This window comes from Heteronotia binoei, chromosome 1 (genome assembly GCF_032191835.1).
Source record: "Heteronotia binoei isolate CCM8104 ecotype False Entrance Well chromosome 1, APGP_CSIRO_Hbin_v1, whole genome shotgun sequence".
Lineage (NCBI taxonomy): Eukaryota > Metazoa > Chordata > Lepidosauria > Squamata > Gekkonidae > Heteronotia > Heteronotia binoei.
In genome coordinates this window covers 165,750,289-165,775,158 of record NC_083223.1, presented here as the reverse complement: position 1 = coordinate 165,775,158, position 24,870 = coordinate 165,750,289, and the positions used below count along the sequence as shown (strand labels likewise).

The 24,870-nt window shown below is 40.9% G+C and overlaps 1 long non-coding RNA gene across 1 annotated transcript; it reads left to right on the top strand.

Annotated features, from left to right (window-relative positions):
- Positions 1-2,534: 2,534 nt before the first annotated feature.
- Positions 2,535-16,995, top strand: LOC132575188 (uncharacterized). The gene is made up of 2 exons (XR_009555661.1): positions 2,535-2,759; positions 16,311-16,995. It is a non-coding gene; the product is annotated as an uncharacterized LOC132575188 (long non-coding RNA).
- The last annotated feature ends 7,875 nt before the right edge of the window (positions 16,996-24,870 follow it).

Below are 24,870 nucleotides of genomic sequence, written 5' to 3'. Positions count from 1 at the left end.
TGTACAAGGAAAGGCTGAAGGAGCTGGGCGTGTTTTGCCTGGAGACGAGATGACTGAGAGCTGGTATAACCATCTTCAAGTACGTACTTGAAGGGCTGCCATATAGAGGACGGTGTGGAGTTGTTTTCTGTTAACCCAGGTGGTTGGACCAAAACCAACAGATTGAAATTAAATCAGAAAGAGTTTCTGGCTAAACATTAGGAAAAACTTCCACCCCACGGCCATTGACAACACTCCATGGCACCCTCTGTGCCCCCATTCAAAGCTTGCCCCATGGTTCACCCCGGAGCTGCAGCTAATGGAGCAAAAGCTCAGTTAGAGAGACAGTGGCAGTGTGCCCATGATGAAGCTACAAGAACATTCTGTAGGTCAGGGGTGTCAAACTCATTCGTTATGAGGGCTGAATCTGACATAAATAGGACTTTGTCAGGCCAGACCACCAGGGAAAAACATGAAATGGCTGGGCATTGTGATCTTTGCAAACTCATTCAACCTCTCTGAAACAAATACCTTCCTTCCTTTATATCCATGGCTCTGGCAGCCAGTGCATTGACGAAGACTTTAAGAGGTGGGGTGTTTGGAATCAGCAGGAAAGCACAGGCCCCATTCCAGACATAGAGCACAAGTTCTGTTCCCAGGAGCTCACATTCCCCAATGGGGGCTGTCATTCCAGTTCCAGAACAGTTCTGCTTATTCCAGGGGCTGACATTTCACTCTGCACCCTGTCTTTCCAGTCCCAGAGCACTGAGCCAGTTCCCAGAGGCTGCCATTCCACTGTGTGACCTAACATCCCAGCCCCAGAGCACAAATTCTCTTCCTAGGGACTGTCATTCCACCCTGGGGACTTTCATTCCAGGCCCAGAATGCTTCTGCTACTCTCAGGGGCTGTCATTCCAGTCCCAGAGCAAAGAGCATGGTTTTAGGGAAACACACACTCTGCAGTCAAAATAAAACAATAAATCCCAAATACAAAAGCCCAAACAATTTATATGAAATAAATACCTGCCTTCCTTTCCAGTTGGGGCTCTGAGAGCACCACTGAGACACAAACCTAGGGCCAATACAAAGACACAAGAGAGCCCCACTGAGACACAAACCTAGGGCCGAGACTGTCGACCACCAGGGATTGGGCCTTTTCAGTGGCAGCCCGATCCTGGTGGAATCAATTGCCAGAAGAGGTTAGGGCCTTGCGGGATCTCGCTCAGTTCTACAAGGCATGTAAGACCATTCTCTTCCAGCAAGCCTTCAGTCGACTGTAGGAGAATTCTGGAACGACTGTCGTCCTGAGAATATGAGTAACATCTAATTTGTTAGCACCAACTGTATATTGTTTTAACTTATATTGCTTAATGGTTTTATTGATTTTATGATTGCGATCATAGTATACTAAGATTTTGGTGTAAACTGCCCTGAGCCCGCCTCAGTGAGGAGGGTGGGGTATAAACTGAATTAAATATAAACATAAATGTGCAAAAATACAAGCATGAAAAACCTGATGAAGATCGGAAGAGGTGGGGTGTGTGTGTGTCTGAAACTGACTGGAAAGCACAGGCATCAGCATGCTCAGCGCCTCCAGCCACCCACAGCCAGAAGCAAGAGGCAAAAGGAGGCACTAGGCAGCCAGCCAGCCTCCAACTGATGCCGAAAGAGAGGGGGGAGGGCACATTCCTGAGTCTCCCTCAGAAAAGTTCCCCAAGCAGCCAGTTAATGATAAGACACAGGAGGAAGGCAGTAGAGCTGAGATTAAAAGCTTGTGCCTGGCTGGGTGGGAAAGAGACTTTTCTCCCTTTTGCCGGCTCCCCCCCTCCCCCCCCCCCACACACAGGAGAAGAGCCATGTGGTTGCGGGCCTACTTGCTCCCTCCACCCCAACCCAAGCAGCTTTCATGACTGGAGTAGCTGATTTTTGTATTCTGCTTGCTCTTAACAACAAAGGCATGTTTGAGTTTTAATTCTGTTCTTTGCAATGTTAAATTTTTAAGCTACTGCATGAGCCATTTTAAGCTAAGCAACAAATGAAGCAGGAGAAAACAATAAAAAAATAAAGTGTTGCTTTTGCACTGCTTGCATCAGTACTTTGATCAGAGATTCAGGGAGCAAACAAGGTCTACTTTTAAGTAAATGCCATGTTATTCAATGGGGATGACTCTTAGGAAACTCTCTTTAAAATTGCGGCCTCAGTACATTAGAAACACATTGCAGCCAAAAAAACCCCCAATGAACTGCAATTCCAACAGTCGGAGCCTGCATGCATAACCTCTCTGAAACAAATACTTGCCTTCCCTTACAGCCAGGGCTCTGGCAGCTTGGTGCAATGATGAAGATCGAAAAAGGTGGGTGGTGTGGTGTTTGGAAATGGCTAGAAAGCAGGGGTACCAGCACACTCAACACCTCAAGCCACACATAGCCAGCAGAAAGAGGAACTTCCAAGAGCAGATGGAAGAGGGACAATTAGGCAGGCAGGCAACCCCCAACTGATACCAACAGAGAGGGGGAGGGGTGTATGCTTAAATCTCTCTCTGAAAAGGCTCCCATGAAGCTAATTAATCCCACAGGAGGGAGGCAATAGCACCAAGATTAAAAGGCACACAGGTGGCTGGGCAGGAAAAAGACTTCTCTTCCTCTTGCTCCACTACATACACGCCCAGGGAAGAGCCATGTGACTCCATACTTGCTGCTCCCCCCTGCTGACGGGCCGATTAAAGCCCTCAGTTGTCTGGTTCTGGCCTGTGGGTCATATGTTTGATACCTCTGCTACAGGTAATTTATGAGGACCTATGAGATGGTAGTCAAGGCTGCTAAGAGAATATATTATGTGGCTGCAGTTGTAACTGTGAGCTCACACCCAACTCAATTATTTAAAATGATTTGTTCTTTAATTACTCTGCCACAAGGCAGATTAAATATTAGGGAATTAGATAGGCTATGAGCCTTTTGCGAGCTTTTTCACAAACTTTTGTTGCTCCACCATGACTTCCCCACCACGGTTGAGACAGTAAATGAACTCAAGGCTCCATGCACACCTTCTGGTCAGATACTGGATTGGTTCATTCAGCTCAACCTGGAGGAAGCTGACAGAATACTCTCAACTGTACACCCAACCACTTGCAGCCTTGACCCACGCCATCGTGGCTACGTAATTAAAGCTGGCTGCAATGGATTACGAGGTCCCCTAAAGGAGATTATTGACAAATACCTCTTTGAAGGAGCTTTTCCTGGGGCACTTATGGAAGCAGTGATCCATGCTCTCTTAAAAAATCATCTTTGGATCTGACCGAATTGGCAAACTACCAGCTGGTGTCCAACTTGCCTTTTTGGGTGAGATAATTGAGAGAGCAGTGGCAATTCAGCTGCAGTTATCTGAATGATGCTTCCATATTAGATCCAGTCCAGTCCAGCTTTCACCCATGCCATGGAACAAAGACGGCACTACTTCCCCTCATGGATGACCTCCAAAGGCACCTGGATTGGGGTGAGTCAGCAGTACTGTTGTTGTTAGACCTGTTAGCGGTGTTCAAGACAGTTGATCACAAGTTACTGATCCACCACCTTGCTGATGCTGGGATTTAGGGGTCTGCCTTCCATTGGCTTTCCTTTTTTCTTCAAGGTCAGGGACAAAAGGTGGTGCTAGGGGAGCAGCTGTCTTGAAGGCACCCACTGGTATGTGGAGTAGCACTAGGGGCTGTTCTCTCCCCAATGTTATTTAACATCTACATACACCCCCTTGCCCAGATTGCCTGGACGTATGGGGTGGGTTGACACCAGTATGTGGATAACCGCCAGGTCTTTGGGGGAGGCGACGGGCATCTGTCCATTAGATCGGTCAACCTCCCCTACTCTATATACTGTATATCCTACTGTGCTGACTCTCTGCACTGTCCAGCTGCACTATCTCATCAAAAGTCTTCTGCCGAGCTATTTGTTTATGGAATAATTGTAATTGCTTTTATTATTATACCCCGCCCTGAGCCTGCCTCGGTGGGGAGGGCGGGGTATAAATAAAAATTTTATTATTTATTTATTTATTTGTTGTTGTTATTATTATTATATTATTATTATTTTAATGTGATTTTATTATGTTGTGCTCTGCCTGAGCCCCCACAGGGGAATGGGCGGAATATAAATAAACTATTAAGAATAATTAAGAATAATAATAATAACAACCAACTCTATCTGTTGTTGGGTGGCCGGTCTGGCTCTGAACCAGAAGATCTGGACCTGGCGCTACAAGCCGTGATGGGGCGGCTCAGGTTGAGCTCACTGAAATTTAATCCAATGAAAACAGAGGTACTGTATCTATGTCGTAGCAGTCCAGGCTCACTCTCAACCTTCTATGCGACACCAGTGCTGCCAGCACCTGAGGTTAAGAGTTTGGGAGTGCCCCCGGATGCCTCCTTAACAATGGAGACCCAGGTAGCAGCCACTGCCAAGTCAGCTTTTTATCACCTTCCACCAATTAGGCAGTTGACTCCCTTCCTCGAATGCAGTGACTTGGCAACAGTGATCCATGTGATGGTTCCCTCAATATTAGATTACCGCAATGCTCTCTACCTGGGGCTGCCCTTGACCAAAACCTGGAAGCTGCAACTGGTGCAGAATGCAGCAGCCAGGCTATTATTTGGTCTCTGAGGGAGTACATTCAATCTGCGCTGAAAGTGCTGCACTGGCTGCCTGTAGCATACCGCTGGTTCTTATCTATAAAGCCTTATATGGCCAGAGGCCTACATACCTACAGGGCCACCTTTCTGGTCAGGATCTCAAAATCTCCATATACTCCCCTGCCCCAAAGATGCCAGATTGGCTACGACTAGGACTAGGGCCTTTTCGGTTGCAGTTCTGTGCTGGTGGAATGAGCTCCTTGAGAACATGAAGGATCTTTTACAATTCTGCAGGACTTGCAAGATGGAGTTTTCCCACCAGGTCTTCAGCTAAGAAACCGCAGCTACCAATCCAACAACGGCTACCTGCACTTGGTGCACTGTGCATCAGGGAGCCTATATGTCAATTTTCCATTTAGTATTGACTGGATTTCCTATCGGTATATGGTGATCCTGGATTGCTCCATCTCTCAATCGCATATATAGTACTCTGTGATGTTTTTACTGTTTTAAATTGTTTTAGGGTGAACTATGCCAGTTTGACTCTTGTAAGCTGCCCTGACCCTGCCTCAGTGGAGAGGGCGGGGTATAACACCAATAAATAAATAAATTCCCCAGTGCAACAGGCTTAGAAGAGGTGATGGGCTCTCCTTCTTTGAAAAACAAAAAACATCTGGAGAGCTACTGTTGACCACCCCTGCCCTATCCTGAAGACAGCCTTGTGGATGGGATCAGATGGGAGGGCACAGACAGTGCTTCACACTGCCAGCAAGCAGTGCTAATCGGTGCACACAACTGACAATACTATAGCCTCACAAGTTTTTCTGGAAGAAAAATGGCTAAAGTGCAATGAAAGATAGCCTTCTTGTTTCTTCATACATAAGAACCAAACAATCAGGTCTGGCCTTCCACTAGGCAAATTATACTTTTGCCTAGGGTGCCCACCCCCCCACTCGCAGAGGCCTTCCCCGCAGCCTCTCTCACTTCCCTGCTACTTTTTTTCTGCTCGCCTCCGGCTCTCTCACTTTCCCGCAGCCTTTCTCCTGCTCTCCCTGGCTCTCTCACTTCCCTGCCCCCCTCTTCCTCTCTCCTTCCTGCCACCCCCTCTGCTTTCTCCCATGCATGTTGTTTCCCTCCCAGCCTTCGCCTTGTCCCCTCTTCTCTCCTTCCTGCTTTCTGTCGCCATCCTGCAATTTCTTCCAGGCACGTTGTTTCCCTCACAGGCTTCCCCTCATCTCTTCTTCCTGCTTTCTGCCTCCCCCTTCTGCCTTCTCCCTGGCATGTTGTTTCCCTCCCAGCCTTCCCCTCATTCCCCCTTCCTTCTCTTCTTCCTGCCTCCCCACTGTGCTTTCTCCTGTGCACTATTATTTCCTTCCCAGGCTTCCCCCCCCTCCCCTCTTCCTTCTCTCATTCTTTGCTTTCTGTCTCTCCCCCAGTTTTCTCCTGGGCATGGTGTTTCTCTTGTTCCCCCTGACTTCAGCCTGTCAATCCTCACAGCTATCCCTGTGCAAAAATTATTTCATTCTGGAAGTGATATTTCCAGAGGTTGGAAGTAGGTGCAGCCAAGGAAACTGTGGAGAACATGGGAAAACTCTCTCTGCCTTTTACACATGGATGGTAGGATACTGCAAATGTTGTGTTTTATTATTTTTATATTATCACTATACATTGTATAATACCCAGCACTGATAAAAGGCAAGGAAGAATGGTATTCAGCTGGGCTACTTCATCTTCACATATAGCTCCATGGACATGAAAAAATAATCTTTTGTTTATCCTTGAAATTATAATTGCCATTTTTCTATTAGATTTTCTGTTCTGGATTTTATAGCAGTTTAGCAAATAACAATAAGCCCATGAAGATGACTGATCAGTTTTCCTAATCAAGAACAGTTTTCTTGTTATATGTTACTAACAGTTAACTGTAGGTGTGGGTTTAGGGGTTTTTTTAAAGCCGTACTTTTGTTGTAGCTTGGAGTCTGTGGTTTGGTGTTATTTCTGCTAGGCTCACTGGTTCTGTTTGCACTTGAAGTAGGGATGCCAGCCTCATGGTGGAACCTGGGGATCCCATGGAATTACAGCTCATTTCCAGACGGCAGAGATCAGTTCCCCTGCATCTTAACAAAGGGTGGAGAAAGCGTGATCTTTCATTCTAGGGGGCTATTACCAATAAGTAAAACTTATTTTACTTGTTACCAATAAGTAGAAATTTTGGAAGATAAGAGAGATGCTGGCCATTGATACTGCAAGGAGGTTCCTGTGGGTTTCCCTTTCCTTAAAGGCTTTTTGAAACTGGACTTTGGAAGGGGTCCTCTTTGAAAATTTGGAGAGATCAATTCCCAAGGGGTGAATTTCTCAGCCCCTGCACTGGTTGTTCTTTGCACAGCATATAATGTGTTTGAGAGAGACTGGGGTACAGTGTTTATGCCTTTATGTAGCTCTAATTAGAAGCTCTCTTAAGTGCCTAGAACTTGCTTTGTTTCTGAGAGTACCTAATTTCTGTCAGCAGAAGTTCTGTTTAACCCTTTAAAGAATAATAGCAGTTATATGGACCATTTGGTAAATGAAACATTTCTACAGCAAGCAATGGAGCAGAAGTATGAGCCTTGGAGAATAGCCTGGACCACCTCTCTTATTTTCTCTTCCATCCTCCAAAAGCAGATGCAGTTGGGCACTAGAGAAAAGTGTCCAACAGAGATGCTCAATAGAGCCTTCCCTCCCAACTTTGTTATTTCAAGGAGGTCTCCCATCCAAATACTTGCCAGAGTTGGCCCTGCTCAGTTTCCGAGATTTGACAAGATCAGGCTTTCCTAGGCTATCTAGGTTATGGAGCAATTTCAAGTTTTGTGCTTTTCATTTGTCCCACAATTCATCTGTTTTTATCAGTGGGGGGCGCCAGAAGTTAGCCTTGCCTAGGGCACCAGATAGTCTAGGGCTGGCCCTGCAAACAATACAAGGAGAACTCTGCTCAGCCTTCTGCTCTTTTTCTCTTCTGGGCCTCATCTGAGGGTCCTCCAATGCAATACTCTGGAGTGCCCTGTTGCATATTGTCCTTCCATGGGGATGCAGCCATCAGGAGTAAGAGCTTATCCCAAAGCATAGGCTCAGGTGCCTGAATGAACTATATACCCAGACCAGCTAGAAAGTGAGACTCTCTGCACTCAGTGTATTCTCTGATATAATTGTGTTTTAGAAAACATGTCTTTTAGAAATTTAGTATATTGGAATAACAGCACAATTTACAAGCATAATTCAAGCATATTTCTGTTTTTCCCCAGATTCCTTCCAAAAGAGTAGTCATACAGTTTCTCTTCCCTCCCAGTTTCATTTTCCTTGCTTCTTTGTATTTGACATTCATAGTAATCTTTCCATGTCTGTGGCAATGAGTAGTTTCTAACATAACAAAGTTTAGCAAGTAGATTATTAGACATAATAACAGCCAGGCTCCACAGCTCACACTAGATAATGTACACAATCTCAGCTTCAGAACACATTGACATTTTTACAAGGCTATAGGTTTTCAAATCCCAGTTGTCCAGATGAGTAAACGCATCTCTATCACAGCCCCAATAACTGTGAGTCAATCAAATAGAGCCCCAAAAGGCATATCCTATCCATCAGCCAAATCAGTTCTATCTTCATATTGCGCTTCTCTCCCCCCCTCATGTAGAAATTGTGCAGGAAAAGATCCCTAGCAATAAGTCACCTTTGTGTTTACAACCATAAAAATAATGTATGTATGTCTTTGATCTTCTGTGTGTTGCAGTCATGATCTCTATGAAGCTATGAATGTGCATGAATGTAAACTCTGGTTATGTGACATTAAGGGGGTATTTCATTTCACTGCATTTTTTCAGCTGTACAAAAGAGAACTAGTGTGGAAGCAAACCAAGATTACTGCACTATACTGCCACACAACATTAGATGCAAAATGATAGAAAAAAGTGGATGCAGAGCAGCTCCAGGCCTTTCTGGTAAAATCATCTGCCTTAGATCCCTTTCAGTCTGTTTTCAGACCAGGCTATGGGATGGAGATGACACTGCCCTCTGGTGGATAAGCTCCATCTAAATGTAGATAAAGGCAATGCCTCTGTTGCTCTTACTAGACTTAACAGTAGCCTTTAATGCAGTAGACCATGCTATCCTGTTGAAACATTTGAGGAAGAATAGCAGTTAAAGGATGTGCTTTGGATTGGTTCAAATAATTTTTTAGGGGCAGAACTTAGAAGGTTGCTCTTGGGGACAAGTTCTTTGCAGTGTGGGATCTGCCTATCTTGTCCCTCATGGTATTCAGTCTTTATGTAAAACTCTGAGAGGCAATCTTCTGTGGTTTGGAGTATGGTGTCATCAATTTGATGACCACACCCAGATCTATATTTCTTTATGTTGATAATTTCTTAGAATCATAGAATTAGAAGAGACCTCCAGGATCATCTAGTCCAGACTCTTGCACAAAACAGGAAATTCATATATACCTCAGCCCCACACACCCCCAGTGACCCCTGGTTCATGCCCAGAAGATGGCAAAAAAAAAAAAAAAAACCCTCCAGGATTCCTGGCCAAACTGGTCTGGGGGAAAATTGCTGCCTGACCCCAAAGTAGTGATTAGCGTTTCCCTGGGCATACAAGAAAGAGCCATGAGAACTAAGCACTGATGCAATGCTGCTTTCCCTCCTTCCCGTGATTTACAGAATCAGCATTGCTGCCAGATGGCCATCTAGCCTCTGTTTAAACACCTTCAAAGAAGGAGAGCCTACCGCCCTCTGAGGAAGCCTGTTTCACTGAGGAACCACTCTAACTCTTAGGAAGTACTTCCTCATGTTTAGCCAAAAACTCTTTTGATTTAATTTCAACCTGTTGGTTCTGGCCCAACATTCTGGGCAACAGAAAACAATTATGCACCATCCTCTCTATATGTCAGCCCTTCAAGTACTTGAACATGCTGATCATATCACAGGGGTAGCTGGACTTGCTTAACATAAGAGCCAGAATAAACGTCAGGTGCTTAAGAGTCACAAGATATGAATGTCAGGTGTTTGTGAGCTGAAAGGCAGGCAGGCAGGCAAATAGATGAGGGAAGGAGGGAGGGAGGGGGGGACGTGGAAAGAAATCAACTTTAATTTTAAATGTATTCTCCAAGTCACCAAGTAATTTAAAGAGACAAATGCCTTTTCCAAGCTGGCTGACAAGGTGGTGGAAGCTTCGAAAGCAACACAGTATGTGTGAAAGAGCCACATGTAACTCCTGAGCCACAGTTTGGCCACCCCAATCCTATCACCTCTCAGTTGTCTCCTCTTCAGGCTAAACATACCCAATTCCTTCAACCTTTCCTCATAGGAATGTGGATTCCTTCCTTAATATCTGTTATTTCCAGCTTGATGCTTCTTCTGCTTAAATTTATAATCCAGTCAGATCCAAACCAAGGTGGCTGCTTGATGGCACAATTTGATATTTTGTACTGCTAAACCCCCTTTTTAAATCCTGTAATATTTTGAATCTTAGCTTCTTCCCATTCCTTTTTAAATTATTAATCGTTATTAATCACTTTAAAGTATTTTCATGGATTGGTAACATTTGAAATAAAAAGTTCAACTTTGGTAATATTTTTGTTTTAACAGCAGAAATTCTTCCCAGCCACAAAATTTTCCATATTTTTAATCTTTGTTAATCTTCAGTAATGCTCGCCCAGGCTTTTTGGTATTTTTATATCATTCTCACTTTGTCCTGTTACATAAATGCCCAAATATTTTATAGGCTTTTATTCTGTTATTTTCTGTGTCTTTTCTTGGTCTTCTTTAGTTGCATCTAATAACATTATCTTGATCTTTTTATTCATTTTATATCCAGAATAAGTTCCAAATCTGATTATTTGTTTCATTGTATAGTTCAGAGAAACATTTGGTTATGTTACTAACAACATCATCCACATAACTTCAATTTATATTGTTCTATATCTGCTTTTATTCCAGTGATCCTAATGTCCTGTCTGATTTTTATGGCCAGTATTTCTGTTGCCAGGATAAATAATAGCAGTGATATTGGAGCCTTGTTGGGTTCCTTTTGTTATCTCATTTTTCTTGGATAGGGAACCACTTACTAGAATTCTAGCATGCTTTCTCTGCATCTAAAAACAAATGCCATTTCTCCTTTTTTTTCTCCTTGAATATGAAATTACATTCAACAGATATCTAATATTGTTTTTCATATATTGTTTTGGGACAAGTCCTGTTTGATCTTAATGAATTAATTCTGGAATACATTTTCTTAGTCTCCCAGCCATTATCGCTGCAAAAATGTTAGTTCACATTTCATAATATTAGCCTGTATGACTGTGGTAATGATGGGTTAGTCCCTTCTTTTTGTATTAGGGTTATATTCACTTCTTGCTAATTGATGGTATATGCTTTCTCTCTTGTATTTTATCCATTACTCTTTGTAGAGGTATTGCTAGTATGTCTTCAAAACATTTATAATATATTGCTGTCAAATCATCTGGTCCAGGCACTCTACACATTTTTAATGTTGTAGTTGATTTCTTGTATTGTTATCACTTGATTTAGAATTTTCCTATGCTTGAATGGTGTCTCAGATAAGTATTTCTCTATTCCTTCCTCACCTAAAGATCCTTTTTTGTAGAGATTCAAGAATTTTTTTATCTGTTCAAGCATTTCTTGATCTGCATACAATACTTGATTTCTTCTCTAGATTGCCAGTATCCTTCTCCCCACCCCCCTTTCTTTTCTTAAACAGTGTACTGGGTATCTTCCAGGTTTGTTTGCACATTCAAAATATCTTTGCTTTAGACATTTTGATTTTCTTCCTGCATTTCTTCTACTTTTAACAAATCTAATTGATTCTCTATTTTCATCTCCTTCAGTTTCTTCTTATTGCCAGTAGTTTTGTGTTCTTATTCTATAGTCTTATGTTATTTTCTTCATAGAGTCTGGTTTTTGTTTTTTCTTTCTTACAGCTGTTGTTAGTGGAGTTCCTCTGATGTAAGCCTTACTGGCCTACCATACTGTTGTTCAGGGCTTTTTTTGAGCAGGAGCGCACAGGAATGCAATTCCGACTGGCTTGGCATCAGGGGGTGTGTCCTAATATGCAAATGAGTTCCCGTTGGGCTTTTTCTATAAAAATGTGCTGTGTGAAACAATGGTAGTGTCAGTGGGTGTGTCCTAATATGCAAATCAGTTCCTGCTGGACTTTCTCTACAAAAAAGCCCTGCTGTTGCAGTTATTCCATTTGTATTGTTCATGTTGAAATATTCCATCAGTTTTGTATTTTTGTTTTATTTAATCTTGTAATAAAAATGTTATCATTTAATCTCCATCTTCTTTCTCTCTCTCTTTTCCATTCTTCCAGGTTAGTTCTATTAGGTTATGGTTTGCTAAGATCTCAGGCAGTATCTCTACTCTACTGACTTTGTAATTAAGATTTTAATTACAGCACATATCTATTTTTACAAACAGTAAACAAGCAAAATATATATACAATACACTGCTACATTTATACATCAACAACTATCTTTCATGAGCAAAAGCAAAAAGATATAGATGAGGAGTAACCAAACTGTGGCTCGGGAGCCACATCTGGCTCTTTCACACATATTGTGTGGCTCTTGGATATGAAAACAGCTAGGCTCCTGTGTTGTGGCAGTACTACAAAGTGTTGGAGCTGAAATGTTTATATTGCAGTTTCTACAGGTTATTAATCATAGGGATGTATGAAGCTTTATAATTCATATTTATGTTTTTATGTCATGGTGATGCCATAATGCATCAGATCCATATTTTTTGTGTTTGAGTCTGTAGATATGAATGTGATTTGAGTGTCAATTTTTGGGTGTTCCAAATCATGGGGATCTATGTCTTGGATCCCAATTTGTGCACCATAGCAGCATCATGAATTTTGAGTTCATAATTTTCTGTGTATGATTTGACTGTGGATCCCTGTTTTTGTGGCAGTGTCTTAAAGCTGTTTTTGCAGGGCTGTCCATGGAGCTGATGAGGTCAGGCCATACCATGCCATCTTTGCTCCTTTTAGACAGTGGAGACATTGTAATGATATTTTGAATAATTAATTTGGGTTCTGCATGCAATCATACTGAGGGGCCAAGGAACCAATATTGCACTACAAGCATGAACCCCAAGCACTGATATGTGACCAAGCATTGCATACACACTTTAATAAAATCTAGAAATCATCACTTGTATACAAAGTGCATGTCATTTTCATTTGATTTGTATCCCGCCCTTCCCACCGAAGCAGGCTCAGAGCGACTCACAACATAAAATTACAAACAAACAATGGATCAAAACATTATAAAATTACATTACATATAAAACATATTCTGTAATTAAAACAATCAAATTAATTTGGTGCTAATCTCTTTGGTAATACATATCTCTCCAGTGACGACGGTATGTCTTCAGCTTCCTACAGTAAAAGCTCAACATCAATAAAATGCCAACTGGAAGAGAGCAGTCTTGCAGGCCTTGCGGAACTGGGCAAGGTTCTGCAGGGCCCTCACTTCCTCTGGCAGTTGATTCCACCAGTGGGGGGCTGCAATCAAGAAGGCCCTCTCTCTGGTGCCCTTTAATTTGGCCTCCTTCGGCCCGGGGATTACCAATAGATTTTGAGATCCTGAACGAAATACCCTCTGGGGAACATATGGGGAGAGATGGTCCCTAAGGTAGGCAGGTCCTAGGCCATATAGGGCTTTAAAGGTAATAACCAGCACCTTATAATGAATCCAGTATACTATTGGCAACCAGTGCAGTTCCCACAGCCTCAGCTGTATGTGTTCCCACATGGGAAGCCCCAATAGCAGCCTGGCCACCACATTCTGCACTAGCTGTAGTTTCCGGGTTCGGCACAGGGGCAGCCCCAAGTAGAAGCCATTGCAGTAGTCCAGCCTCGAGGTGACCGTTGCATGGATCACTGTTGCCAGCTCGCCGTGCTCCAGGAAGGGAACCAACTGCCTCACCCACCTAAGGTGAAAGAAAGTGGATTTAGCAGTGGCTGCTATCTGGGCCTCCATTGTCAGGGCAGGCTCCAGCAGCACCCCCAAGCTCTTGACCTTGTGCGTCATTATGTGTTGTGAGCCGCCCTGAGCCACTTCGGTGGGAAAGGCGGGATATAAATAAACTTGAACTTGAACTTGAACTTGAATGGCACACCATCAAACGCTGGTAAGGGGAATTCCCTGCCCAGTCCACCATGACTCAGACAAAGGACCTCTGTCTTCGCTGGATTCAACTTCAATCGACTCAGCCTAAGCCATCCTACCACAGCTTGCTATGCCGGATCCAGATTTTCTGGGACACAGTCAGATCGGCCGTCCATCAGTAGATAGAGCTGGGTGTCATCAGCATACTGGTGGCAACCCAACCCATACCTCCAGGCAATCTGGGCAAGGGGGCGCATGTAGATGTTAAACAACATTAGGGAGAGCACTGCCCCCTGAGGCACCCCACAATGAAGTGTGTGCCTCTGGGACAGTTCTCCCCCAATCGCCACCCTTTGTCCCCGACCATCTAGGAAAGAGGAAAGCCATTGCAAGGCCGACCCCTGGATCCCTGCGTCAGTGAAGTGGCGGGTCAGTAGCTGATGGTTGACTGTATCGAACGCAGTCGATAGGTCTAACAACATCAGCACCACCAAGCCTCCTTGATCCAGATGCTGCTGGAGATCATCCACCAGGGCAACCAGCACTGTCTTCGTCCCATGACCTAGTTGAAAGCTGGACTGGTGGGGGTCTAAAATGGAAGCGTCATCCAGAAAACTCTGTAACTGTAGCACTACTGCCCTCTTAATAATTTTTCCCAAAAAGGGTAAATTTGAGTCATATGATAATCACTGTTTAATTATGCCAGATTCATAATGGGGCAGGAATGGATTTTACTGAAATTAGGATTTTCTGTGTAATAATTTACAGAAAGTGTTTTCCAGTATCTCAGTTTTTCATAGGAAATAAAATATCTGTCAGAACACTGACAGATATTTCGCTTAGATATGCAAAAAGCTTTTGATATGATTGAAAAACCTTACTTTTTTCATCTTCTCTCTATTATGGGCTTGGAACCAAATCACCTAAGAGCTATTTGAGCTCTTTATGGAAACAATCTGCCCAAGTTAAGGTAAATAATGCAAGATCCCAAATCTTTTTGATTGCAAGGGCCACCCGCCAAGGCTGCCATCTATCTTCTCTCTTTTTTGCTTTATCTATGGAACCACTAGCAGAAGCGATACGTCGCCATAATGAAATCTAGGGAGTAAGAATAGGTGACATAGAACATAAACTTTTTCTATTTGCCAATGATGCAGTAGTGTATATTACATCCCCTATGAAATCTATTCCTTCCTTGCTTTTCCTTCTGAACCATTTTGGTCAGATCTCTGACTTGAAGTTAAATATACAAAAATCAGAAATATATCCAATCAATTTGCCCCATGATACTGCTCTAACTCTCAAAAAGGCCTTTTCTTTTATTTGGATTACGGAAAGTTGGAAGTACCTGGGTGTTAAAGTGCCAATAGATCCTTCCAGGACCCTTAAATATAATTATGATGTATTGTTTCATGATATTGCTAATAAATTTGCCCAATGGAATAAACTACATCTAGCATGGGCAGATAGACTGGCAATTTTAAAAACATTTGCCCTTCCTAAATGTCTTAATCTTATCTGGACAATACCTATGGAAATTCCAGATTCTATAATGGCAAAATGGCAAAAATAATTTAATAATTTCTTCTGGGAGGGGAAAAAACTGAGGATTGACATCCATACCTTATGTAGACTCATTAAAACGGGAGGTCTTTATATGCCCAATTAAAAATTCTATTATTGGGCTGCTCAATAAAACTCTTGCAACCTTATCCAGATGATAAATAGATGGCTATAGAATCTGCCTATGCTTCACCTTTTCCAGTGCCAGGAACAATATGGTCAAAACCAAATTTTAGATCTCATACAGTTGCTGCAAAACCAATTTTATTTTATTTTTATTTATTTTATTTTATTGGATTTATATCCCACTCTTCCCGGCTCCGGGCGGCTCACAACAGTAAAAATATTTACAGATATTAAACATCCACTCAAAACATGGTACGATAGAATTTGGGAAACTTTCATTATGTCTCAAATTACTCAAAATGTATTCTTTTTAGGAGACTCTTTACTATCAAAAACTAACTATTGGTATCCAGTTGTTGGTTTTCTTAAATCTATCAATGTTCTTCCGAATCAATCAAATTATAATATATGGTTGTTTACATTAATGCATTTATTCTATTTCTTATCAGTATTACAAAATTGTGTTTATTCTATCCCTTATCTGTATTTTAAATACTGATATTAGACTAAGGATCATTAACTTTTCATTAATTATTCAGGAAACCTAAAATGTAAATTTGATAAAGATGGAGGCATCAATATATTAATATGTAACTTCCTTTGTAACTTTGTTTGAATTTTGGTTTATGGGTACATATGTTGATCTCACACACTAATTGTTTGTAATGCTTTAAATGAAATCCCTTGTGTTTGTTATGTTTGTTATGTCAGTTAAGTTTTAAAAAATTCAATAAAATTTAAACTGAAAAGAACAGTATGCTTTTATTTTCAAACATTAATAAACTCTTACAGTTTGTTTGTATACATTGTACTGCATAAGGGAGACAGATTACTCTTCTTTCTTCATTTCTTCAGCAGCGTTTGTTGCACTAAGATGTGGAAGTGCCAGCAGTGGATCAACAAAACTGATTGCCCGAAATATCTTCACATACCTGAAGTAGCTGAAAATGAGGACTCCCAAAAAAAGAGATATTACTAAGACAGACCAGCCGGCTACCTTAGCAGTATTTGGGCTAAAAAGAAAACAAAATGGAAGATGAATGTATATATTTTTGTGCAGTACCACCAGGCCACAAAATCCTCCTCAGAAACGATGTACTAATATTTGTTTCAGTAATTATGCTTATGACACTAGTGCAACAGCTACATATATAGAGCCATGTTTTGTAACTTTGGGATGGCACAGCTGTTGATATACTTTAGACAAAGCATCTGTGTTTCTGTTTTAGTAATAAAGGGATGTTAATAATGAATCATTGTTAACAAAAAATAGAACAGATTTCCATGTGATTGTGTAGAAATCAACATCATTGCCTGACAAGACTCTATAGGCTTTTTGAACAACTACATTCAAAGCTTTCCAATCTGTGATTATTTAACTTATATTTTAACTTTCTACTAATGTGAAGTCCAAAAGATAAAAATAGCTGTACCACAAACTGTGCTGCTGCCAGATATGGTTAGAGGACACACTGTCTCAGCATGAAAGGTGGATGATAAATGAAATAAAGACATGATTCAACAGCTTTGCTGAAACTAAGCAAGTCTGTGTCTAATCTGGTTAGTCCGGTGTTTAGGGTTGCCAAGTCCAATCCCAGAAATATCTGGGGACTTTGGGGGTGGAGCCAGGAGACTTTGGGGGTGGAGCCAGGAGACACTGGGGTGGAGCTAGGGGGGAGGAGGGGAAACGGCCGTCTTGGAGCGGGCGACGCTGCTACGCGGCTGCAGCCTCTTCTCCGAGAAATCTCTGTGTATTTTTAACAAAAGATTTCAGATTTTTCTGCTAAGTTTTTTTTTTTAGGGGTGGGGGTGGAAGGTTTACCCAGCTTTACAGAAAAATCTGATTGGGCTCAGCGTGGATCCAATCTGTGGATTCAGGTATATGCAGTTGGGGCCACAACTGAGAAAGAGACAATATATCAAAATAGCAACAATTTTGCAATATGGGAAAAATCTGAAATTCATGGAGGTTTAAATCTTAAGGATAGTAAATTCCCCCGTGTGATTTCAGAGTGATTGTTCAGTGGGGTTTTTTAAAATAATAATAAACTTAATAGTAGTGGTTTTTAACATTATCATCAATGATGATGATGATGACGATGATGATGATGATGACAACAACAACTGGATTTGTTAATCGCCTATCACAGTGTACATTGGGCTCTGAGTGATGTACAAAAAGGCATAGTGCCATAAAACAAATATACAAGCATTTAAAATTCACTATACAAATTGGCAAAAACTAGAGAGCTGGAATAAAAGAAATCTAAGATGGTATTCTATTGATTTTCTTTCCCCAATTCTAGACTACCTGGCCATTTTCTGGGCGGGAACTCAGTGGCAGAATATATAGGAGGGGGAAGGAGGAAAAGTGTCAGTGAATTAAAAACTATTGCTACCCTCAATCAAAAGCCAGGCAGAATATCTTTGCCTTGCAGGCCCTGCAGAATTGCATAAGGTCTTCAGGGCCCTCGTGATATTTGGCAGAGAGTTAGACCCAAGAAGGCTAAGTGGGAGCAAGCCACACCTGCATTCTCAGAGGTGCTTCAAGATTGCCCTTCTTAGGGCAGTCTTGGAGTGCCTCCAAGAGTGCACTCAGCAGACGTTCTCCTCTAAGCCGGCTTCCTTTGCAAGAGAAGCTGAGCTCAGAGGAGAAAGCGCCAATACCCCAACCAGCTGCTTTTGCCTTGAAGGCAAGAGCAGCCAGGTGGGACACGTTCTCCTCTGAACTCAGCTTCCCTTGCAAGGGAAGCCAGACTCAGAGGAGAGAACACATCGACACACCATCCTGCTATTCTCAGCTTCCCAAGTCTGTGACCCAGGAAGCCAAGAGCAGCAGGGTGGGGGGATAGGACATCCCATAGGCAAGGTGGCTGCCTACCTCACCTACTCCCACGTGCTGGCCATGCAGGGATCACTAGCAGATTGTTGTCTGCAGAACACAAAGTTCTCCTGGGGACATATCAGAGGAGTCACTCCCGTAGATACGCTTGCCCCAGACCATTCAAGGCCTTAAAGGTCAGTACCAATCTCTCAAGGTGAGATTCCTGACATTATTAATAAATTCTACCTCTATTAGAAATGATTTTATTATATTTTTTTTCTTTCCTTATTTCAATATAAAGATATGTAGATTGATAATATTACTATTTGCACCTACTGAATTGGTCACAAACCTTGCAGTACTATTGTAACATTTAATTTAATTGCTTTGTGTAGTTTAATGATTAATAAACTGTTTTTTAAAAAGGTCAGTACCATAACTTTGAACCTGACTCAGTATTCCGCTTGGAGTCCATGACATTCCTTTTAGGACTCGCACCACTATATTCTGGATCAGCTGGAATTTCTGGGTCAGTCTCAAGGGCAGTTCACCTCTCTGCAGTTGTCTGTGGTGACTCTGGGAAAGTTGATTCCTGGGGCTGAGGAAATGCATAGAGTGAGTTACAGTAACCAAGTCTGGAGATGTCCATTGTGTGTATTACCATGGGTAGGTCAGGGAGTGTCAAGAAAGGAGCCAGATGACAAGCTTGGCAACTTGAGTGTCTATGTACCTGGAAGAAATCTTGGATTATCCATTTTGGAGAGATGGGAGAAGATGGCATTTATTTCTATGCTTTCACTTGGATGGTTGGAGTATATATGGAGTATGGAGTATATATGGTTGGAGTATGTGTGTATATATATATATATATATATATATATATATATATATATATATATATATATATATATATATATATATATATATATATATATATTTGGCTGCTGTGTGACACAGAATGTTGGACTGGATGGGCCATTGGCCTGATCTAACATGGCTTCTCTTATGTTCTTATGTATTCAGAAGGGTTTTTAGATCAATAGTATTTTTCAGAGAGAAGGCTCCTGATACTTAGCTTCATTATGAATGCAAATGCCAACTAGTTACCTTTCAGCGATGCCATATGTTGTGACTGCAAAGTATATGGGAAAATCACAAAAACTGGAATAAAAGGAAAAACAGATCACTATTTTTCATATTTGTAAAAATTAGCAACAAAGTACCTTATAAGGAAAGAACCTGCAAAAACACACAAAGTTCAAGCTATGACTTTTTTTGGGGGGGGGTGGAGAGATGCCATTATAAAAGAGATAATTTGTGGCATTCCAGAGGTGTGCTACAGAGCATACATTGAGCTGATTCCAGTAATCTGTGAGTGCCAGGTTTGCAGATCTTCGCTTGTTCCCCTCCCTGCAGCAGTTCTTGGTGACTCTGGGAAAGTTGATTCCTGGGACTGAGGATATGCATGGACCAACTGGCCTGTAGATTGGGTGGTTGTACTTAAGAAAGGGAAGGAGGGGGAACTACCCTCTTATCTCACTGTACAAGTGAGATAAACAGCTATTATGACAAGTGTACCATCTGGGGCATTTTAATTACTATTGTTCCTGTTTCTCTTCCCTTCTCCTCACCTGATAACTCTTTTCCTGTGTATCAACCATCCATTCTCCCTTGCCTTTCTTCACTAAAACTGAGACCAATAGTTTCATAAATGCTAGCTTTCCCAAGTGGTATATATATGTCTCTCCTATTTAAAGCCTTCAGTTTTCTGGTACCATTCCCTTATAATTGCTGATCAGATCAGTTACAGTGAATCCCAGGAAGGTGTCATAGGCACAGATCTGCCTTGCCCTTATGGAACTGAAGATTAGGAGGTTTTGAGTATAGTGTTTACTGACTCTTTGCCAAGCATACTGTCACCAGAAATGTTGCTGTGGTGTGGTTAAGAGTGATGGACTCTAGAGAATCAGATTTGATTCCCCACTCCTGTATATGAAGCCTATTGGGTGATCTTGGGCCAGTCATAGTTCTCTCAGAAGTCTCTCACCTGCACCTGCCTCACTAAAATGCCTGTTGTGGGGAGAGGAAAGGAAAGCAATTGTAAGCCGCTTTGAGACTCCTTAAGGTAGAAAAAAGTGGAGTATAAAACCTTCTTTTCTTCATAAGATCATCGCATGTGACCCATCATTCCTTGGCAAATAGAAGGCGAAGACATGGAAGTAATGACAGACTTCACCTCCTTAGATCCAAGATCACTGCAGATGGTGACTGCAGCTACAAAATTAAAAGACGTTTGCTCCTTGGGAGGACAGCTATGGCAAACCTAGGCGGTATAATAAAAAGTAGAGATATCACCCTGCCAACAAAAGTCCGTATAGTCAAAGCAATGCTATTCCCAGTAATAATGCATGGCTGTGAGAGTTGGAGGGAAGCAGAGTGCAGAAGAATTGATGCTTTTGAATTGTGGTGCTGGAGAAGACTCTAGAAAGTCCCCTAAACTGCAAGAAGATCAAATCAGTCAGGCCTAAGGGAAATCAACTCTGACTGTTCCCTGGAAGGTCAGATGCTGAGCTGAAGCTCAAATACTTTGGCCACCAAATGTGAAGGGGACACTCACTGGAGAAGACCTTGATGCTGGGAAAGACAGAAGGCAAAAGAAGAAGGGGACAACAAAAGATGAGATGTCTGGACAGCGTTACCGATGTAACTAACGTTAATTTGAGCAGACTTCGGAGAATGGTGGAAGATAGGAGGGCCTGGCATGACTTGCTCCATGGGGTTGCAAAGAGTCGGACTCAACTGTGCAACTGAACAACAATATTTCATAGTATTTGTAGAGTTGGAAATGTGCTTCCTCTATGGCTGCCCACTCCAGATGAAATGTAAAATTTATTGTTCAAATTTTGGCTTCATAATATAAAGAAAATGTCAGGATATGCCATACCCCAAGTGTCGTTGGTCTTTGAATTGTGGAGAGTCCTAGTTTAGATTTTTGTAGTTCTATATAAAATGACTGAGATATCTCTGACAATTTTTTAAAAATGGTTTGGGCAGCTCTGCAGGAAGGGCCTGAAGAAGGTATAAACGTTTGGGGGGAAATAAAAGATTTAATAATATTAATTCTTTCCAACCATGAAACGTTTTCTTTGTTCCATTGTTTCAGTGAGGTGATAATAATTTGCATAGTTTCCTCATAATTGCTCTTAATTAAATCTTTTAGATCTAAAGGAACTTTGATTCCTAAATAAAGTAAAGCTTTGTTTAATAGATTATTAGGTCTGTGTAGATAAATTTATAGGATTAAAAATGATTTTGGACTGATTGACAGTTAAGCCTGAAAGGGTGTCAAATTCTGCAAAGACTTTTCCCAGTTCTAATATAAACTTTAATAGTTCTGATAAGTAAAGGACGAAATCATCTGCAAATAAGCTAATTTTGTAAGTGGTGTTATTAATAGTAATTCCCTTAATTAAAGTTGACTTCCTGACCATGTTTGCTAGGGGTTCAATAATAATACAGAAAAACGGGTGAAAGAGGACATCTCTGCTTGTTTCTTAAGAAAGTGAAATTTCTTGTGAGAGAAGCCCATTGACACTAAGTTGCACTGTGGGCAAAACATAAAGAACATTGATTATTCCAAGGAATTTCTAATTAGAACAATTTTATTGGTAACATATGGTAATAAATCTATATCTTACATAATTAAAAACTTATTTTATCTACCCCATATATTACTTTCTACCCACCCCTCCCCCTGTTACTTGACCTCCGCCAGTGTTATTTACTTAAAAAGCAAATATTTAAAGGTACCCTTAACTATTAAAACAAAAAATTATATTATTCTTCTTTTTAAAACTTAATCATTATCAAAAATTGTCCAATGTCCTTTTATTTTCCACTCTTTTTCTTAGGCTTCCCAATCCCCAGGGCCCAGCGGGGGATCCCCCAGTTTTACAGGCTTCCCCCCTCCCCCAGCCAGCTGGCCGGCGGGGGAAGCCCCGCCCCCAGAGCCATCATGCACCTCCATGAACGAGTTCCATATGGAATGATGGGGAATTGATCTGCGGGTATTGGGGGCTCTGGGGGGGGCTGTTTTTTGAGGTAGAAGCGCCAAATTTTCAGTATAGCATCTAGTGCCTCTCCCCAAAATACCTCCCAAGTTTCAAAAAGATTGGACCAGGGGGTCCAATTCTGTGAGCCCCAAAAGAAGGTGCCCCTATTCTTCATTATTTCCTATGGAAGGAAGGCATTTAAAAAGATGTGCAGTCCCTTTAAATGTGATGGCCAGAACTCTCTTGGAGTTCAATTATGCTTGTCACACCCTTGCTCCTGGCTCCGCCCCATGTCTCCTGGCCCCACCCCCAAAGTCTCCTGGCTCCACCCCCAAAGTCCCCAGATATTTCTTGAATTAGACTTGGCAACCCTACTTTTTCTACATATCTTCTAAATTTTTTCCACTTTGTCTTAAAAACTTCCAAATCATAGTCTCTTAATATTCTTGTTAATTTGTCCATTTCACTCCATGTCATAACTTTTATAATCCAATCCCATTTCTCTGGTATTTTTTCTTGCTTCCACAACTGCGCATACAATGTCCTAGCAGCTGAGAACAAGTACCACATTAAAGTTCTATCTTCTTTTGGAAATTTTTTCCATTTGTAATCCCAACAAAAAAGTCTCTGCATTTATTAAACTCATATCCCAAAATCTTAGAAATCTCTTCCTGAATCATCTGCCAAAACATTTTAGTTCTTTCACAAGTCCACCACATATGGTAGAAAGAACCTTCATGCTTTTTACATTTCCAACATCTGTCTGGCATCTTGTTATTCATCTTTGCCAATTTTTTAGGAGTCATATACCATCTATACATCATCTTAAAACATTTTTCTTTAATACTTGGACATGTTGAAAGTTTCATAGAGTTCTTCCACAAATATTCTCAAGTTTCCATCTGTATTTCTTTATTTACATTAATTGCCCATTTAATCATTTGAGATTTCACTACTTCATCCTCTGTAGACAATTGTAGATATACTTTTGAAATTAATTTATCATAGTCTCCAAGCAGAACTTTTTCCATTTCTGTTTGCTCTTTCCTTATTCCTTCAGTTTTAATATCATTCTCCACCAAGCTCTTTATTTGTTGCATTTGAAACCACTCATATTTATGATTCAACTCTTCAGCAGTTTTCAGTTCTATTTTGCCACTTTGTATTTTTAATAATTGATTATATGACAACCACTTTTCTTTGCCTATCTCAGCCGTTATTTTTATTATTTTAGCTGGCACTATCCATAACGGTCTTCTCTCATCTCCTTATTTCTTGTATTTCATCCATGAATTTAACAAATTATTTCTTATATAATGGTGAGAGAAAAAACTGTCCATCTTCTTTTTTCCATAATACAAATATGCGTGCCAGCCAAATTTATTTCCGTGACCTTCCAGCACTAAAAGTTTTTTATTTAACAACATTATCCATTCTTTCATCCACACTAAACAAACTGCTTCCTGATATAATTTTAAATTCGGTAGTTGAAACCCACCTCTCTCTTTTGCATCTGTCAAAATTTTCATTTTAATCCTTGGTTTCTTCCCAGCCCACACAAATTCTGAGATTTTCCTTCGCCATTTATCAAATTGTTTGCCATCCTTCACAATAGGAATAGTTTGAAACAAATACATTATTCTTGGTAAGATATTCATTTTAATTGCAGCTATTCTACCCAACAATGACAAATTAAGCTTGTTCCATTTTAGCATGTCTGTATAATTACGCCATAACTTCTCATAATTATTTTTAAACAGATCAATAGTCTTCATTGTTATCTCCACCCCTAGGTACTTTACCTTGGAAGTGACTTCACAGCCTGCTAGTCTCTGTAATTCTTGTTGCTTGTTCATCTGCATATTTTTACACAGAATTTTTTATTTTTCTCTATTAATACAAAGTCCCGCCAACTCCCCATATTCTTGTATTTTAGCTAACAGCAAAGGTGTAACTTGTATGGGGTTTTTGTTTATAAACATTATATCATCAGCAAAAGCTCTGTACTTGTAAGTAAATCCTTTTATTCTTAAACCTTCTATAGCTTTTTCTTCTTGGATCTGCATATTTCAAGAGTCATTATAAACAACAGAGGTGAAAGCGGACAGCCTTGTCTAGTACCTTTGCTAATTTTCATATCTTCTGTAAGATCTGCATTTATACACAACCTTGCACTTTGTTCAGAGTATATTGCTTTTATCATTCTTATAAAACTTTCTCCCAGCTCCATTTTTTCCATTACTGCAAACATAAAATCCCAATTTAAATTGTCAAATGCTTTCTCTGCATCTGCAAAGAATAATGCTACTTCTTTTTCTGGATGTCTTTCATAATATTCTACAATATTTACAACAGTTCTAATATTGTCTCTTATTTGTCTTTTGGGAAGAAACCCTGCTTGATTTTTCTTTATAAAATTTATCAAATATTGTTTAAGCCGCTCTGTCAAGATTTTTGTAAATATTTTATAGTCATTATTTAATAGCAAAATTGCCTATAATTTTTTACATTCGTGACATCTCTATCTTCCTTAGGTATC